Consider the following 4,546-nt stretch of genomic DNA (forward strand, 5'->3'; position numbering starts at 1 on the left):
AAGGAAAAAAATTCCAAAAGTAATGGTTGAAAACTTCTTGAATTTATTGAAAAACATTAACTTATATATCCAGGAAGTCAAACACACTTAAAGCAGGATAAATAAAAAGACATCTCAGGGATTTGAGACCAGCCTGGGCAACTTGGCAAGACCTTGTCTCTACAATAAATCAAAAAATTAGCTAGGTATCGTAGCACATGCCTGTAGTTCCAGCTACTTGGAAGGCTGAGGCAGAAGGATAGCCTGAGTACAGCAGGTTGAGGCTGTGGTGACCGTGAGTGTGCGACTGCACTCTAGCCTGGGGTGACAGAGTGAGATTCTGACTCAAAAAAAAAAAAAAAAAAGAACTCATATGTAGAAACAGTGCAGAGCTTATTCTCTAATCCCCTTATTTTCTCACTGTATGTAACATATGCTGTACGATTTATCTCTTTATTCATTTAGGTCCAATATACATATTAGGTTTTATAATCTATTAATTGTAATATATCTATCAGAATCTAATAATTTATCTTTGTATACAATTAAATCACCTGGGAATAATGACAGTTTTGTTTTTTCTTTCCAATTGTTATACTTTTTATTTCTTTTTCTTAAAATAACTGTAAAAGGCAATGAATGAAGCACACAGGAGTTTCAAATCTTGAACAGAAGAGATGAGAGCTGGCATCCCTCAATAATGACCAATCTCAAACAGAATATTTTCAATATTCTGTATATAAATATTACATACTTTGGATTTAAGATTGATGTTCACTATAATTTTTCAAAGATCACATGTACCAGGATAAAGAGATTATATTCTATTGCTAGGTTGCTTAAATTTTTTTTTTTTTTTTGAGTCGAAGTCTTAATCTGTGGCCCAGGCTATGCAGTGGCATATCTAAAAACTAATTGCCAATGCCTATATCATCTAGATTTTCTTTTATATTGTTTGCTAGAAGTTCTGTAGTTTAGCATTTCATATTTAGTTATATGAACTATTTTGTATTTTTATGAAAGTTGTAAGGTCAATGTCTAGAATCTCTTTTTGCATATGGTTGTCCACATCTTCCATTAACATTTGTTTAAAAAATATCAATTTCACCATTGAATTGCCTCTGCTCTACTGTCAAAGATAAGTTAATTTTGTGTGTGTGTGGGGGGGGGTCTATTCCTGGATTATCTCTTCTTTCCATTAATTTATTTTTTAAAACATTTTTGAAAACACTACACTGTCTTGATCTTTGGGCGATGTCAGTTTTGCAGCATCATTCTTCTTTTGCATTGTGTTGGTTATTCGAAGTCTCTTGCCTTTCTATATAAACTTATAGTTCATTTGTTGTGTCCACAACAAAGTATCTCATTGGGTTTTGTTTTGTTTTGTGTTGTTGAGTGGAGATATTACTCTGTTGCTCAGGCTGGAGTGCACTGGCACCCTCACGACCACCACAGCCTCGACCTGCTGGGCTCAGGCAATTCTTCTGCCTCAGTCTTCCAAGTAGCTGGAACCATGGTGTGTGCCACCACACCTGGATAATTTTTTGGTTTATTGTAGAGATGAGGTCTTGCCAAGTTGCCCAGGCTGGTCTCGAACCCCTGGGCTCAGGCAATCCTCTCATCTCAGCCTCCCAAAGGGCTGGGAGTACTGCCCTGGCTTGCTTAGATTTTTGGTCATGATGGAATGCTAAGTCTTCTCAAATACTCTTTGTATCTCTATCGAGGTGATTACATAATCTTTTTCATTCCTAATGTGCTGAGTTAGAATGATTTATTTTCTAATGATAAACTAAACTTGCATTCTTGGTATAAACTCAAGACCAGAATAACTTCATTACAAACAAGGCCATTAAAAAGAAAAAGACGTGGGGTAAAAAGACTAAAATGGTTTATACTTAATTTCAAACATGCTCAGTTTCTTAACTTTTGGGACAATCTGCAACTGTGTTCAAGAGTGAGATTGACTTATGACTTTCCTTTCTCATAATGTGGTTATCAGGTTATGTACAAAGGTGATACCAGTCTCAGTTTGGTAGTTTCTTTTTTTAAAAAATTAACTATAAGCCTATGATATGACCCAGCCATTCAACTGCTAGGTATTTACCCAAGAGAAATATAAGCATATTGGTATGTCTCTACAAAGCATTATACGCAAATGTTCATAGCAGCTTTACTTGTAGTAGCCAAAACCCAAGCATTTGGAAATAATTCAAATGTTCATCAACAGGTGAATGATTCATACAACCGGATACTATCCAGCAATAAAAAGAAATGAAGATTGGGTGCAATAGCTCACACCTATAGTCCCAGCACTTTGGGAGATGGAGATGAGAGGATTGCCTGAGTCCAGGGGTTCAAGACCAGCCTGGGTGACTTGGTGAGACTTCCTCTCTACGATAAATAAAAAAATTAGCCAGGCATGGTGGTGCATGCCTATGGTTCCAGCTACTTGGAAGGCTGAGGCGGAAGGATAACCTGAGCCCAGCAGGTCGAGGCTGTAGTGGTCATAAGCGTGCCACTTGCACACCTGCATGGGGGACAGAGGGAGACTCCAACTAAAAAAAAAAAAAAATGAAACCAGGACAGTGGCTCACGCCTGTAATCCCAGCACTTTGGGATGCTGAGGTGAGAGGATTGTCTGAATCCAGGGGTGGAGGCCAATCTAGGCAACTCAGCGAAACCTTGTCTCTATAATAAATCAAAAAATTAGCTGGGTGTGGTGGCTTGCGCCTGTGGTTCCAACTACTTGGAAGGTTGAGGCAGAAAGATCACCTGAGCCCAGGAGGTTGAGGCTGCGGTGGCCATGAGCATAGCACTGCACTTCAGCCTGGGCGACAAAGTGACACTCCTATTCAAAATAATAATAAAAGAAATGAACTTATGATACAAGTAACAACATTGATGGGCCTCAACATAATAAGGAAAGCGTTTTTTTAAATGGTCCATACTGTATGATGCCATTCCCATGTGTAGTTCGTTGTGTGGCAATTATGCTTTAATAAAACTGTGTATAGGGTACATTATCTGAAAAAATATATAATTATGGCATTCTGCAAAAGTAGCTGTGGGTCTTTTCCTTTCTGTTTTCCATACTGTGAAAAAGTTTGTGTCTCATTTGACTTATTTCTTCTTCGAATGTTTTAAAGAAGCCCCGGGTAAGCAATGGACATGGAGTTTTCTCAGTAGAAAGATATTTAACACTAATTCAATTTATTTCATAGTTTAAGTCTATTCATAATTGCTTTTCCTACTTGTATCTAATTTAGTACGGCATATGGTTCTAATCAGTTGTCCAATTCATCTAAATATTCAAATGTATTTAGCCAGAGTCCTTCCACTTTTGGAGAAACTACCTACTCTTTTTCATGAAGTTTGCCTGGCTCTCCTCTTCCTGTTTTCAGATCTCTGTTTAAACCTTGGTTCCTCAGGCCTGGAGGACAACCCGACTAACTCGCCCCGCGACATGAGGGGGCGCTGGCCAGGAGAAGGATCGCATCCCGACGCCCGCGGCATCCACCCGAATCGGCAGCGGGTTTTATAACGCGCGTTTCAACTCCTCTAAAGACGTGGGAAGTTTTCCTTTCGAACGGGAGTGATGTTTAAACTGACGTAAAAAAGACAAAGTTTTCAAAATGCAGACGCTTTTTAAAGTGTCTGCGAGTCGAACCTTTAACCGAGCGCCTCCTGTGGACCGGCGGGAGGATGAGGGTCGCCGCCCTGCAGGACCCGATGGGTAGAGCTGCTTAATACGCACCTACTTACTGAGCCCACCGGATCAGCTAGAAGAGGATCCGCAAAAACCAGGGCTCACGCACTCCTCATCCCACCCCAGTCCTCACACACCCGTGAGCCTGCCTGGCCTAGAGCTTCCTCGAAATAACAAGCCGCTGCCCGCCCTTTCTTCCGAATCCGTCGGATGACAGGTGAGGTCTGTGATGCCTCTTCCCATAGCCTGCTTGAAAGAATTGCAGATCATTCAGGTTCTCTCCGTACGTGATCGGGTACTATAACTTTAGGGTCCGAGAAATGTTCAGTGAAGCTTGAGAAATAGGAATGAAAAATGGAGCCACAACCACGAAGGGATTCGAACCCTCAATCTTCTGATCCGAAGTCAGACGCCTTATCCATTAGGCCACGTGGTCCTGCAGCTTTAAGTCTCCGAAAAATAAAACGAGTGTTGTGAGTCTGGGCTATTTATATCAGGATTATTTTCACATTATATTGTATATTCCTAACAAAATGACATGATCTTCACTGTTAGCCACGTTTCAAAGATGACATCATAAATACCCACAAAAGCTAAATAATTTCTACGTCACACAATAACCGACTGACCCAACGTAGGCATTCCAATTTTCTCCAAACTCTTACCCTTAACTTGACACCAAATGTTGCACCTGCGCCACGGTGCCTCTCTCAGTCAGTAGTACTAAGTTGCAAAGAAATAAAAAGAAAAGAATTGAACGTCCCTCTATAAACATGGCTACATATGCTCAGTTTGCTTGAGAATCGAGACCCTCTCGGTGTCAGTTAAAAAAAAGAGGTTAAAAAAAAAAAAAAAGATATA

The 4,546-nt window shown here is 40.1% G+C and overlaps 1 non-coding gene across 1 annotated transcript; it reads right to left on the reverse strand.

Annotated features, from left to right (window-relative positions):
* Nucleotides 1-4,048: 4,048 nt before the first annotated feature.
* TRNAR-UCG lies at nucleotides 4,049-4,121 on the reverse strand. Its single transcript has one exon. It is a non-coding gene; the product is annotated as a tRNA-Arg (tRNA).
* Nucleotides 4,122-4,546: the final 425 nt, after the last annotated feature.

The sequence above is a fragment of the Carlito syrichta genome, unplaced genomic scaffold (assembly GCF_000164805.1).
Source record: "Carlito syrichta isolate Samal-C Ts95f unplaced genomic scaffold, Tarsius_syrichta-2.0.1 Scaffold307028, whole genome shotgun sequence".
NCBI lineage: Eukaryota > Metazoa > Chordata > Mammalia > Primates > Tarsiidae > Carlito > Carlito syrichta.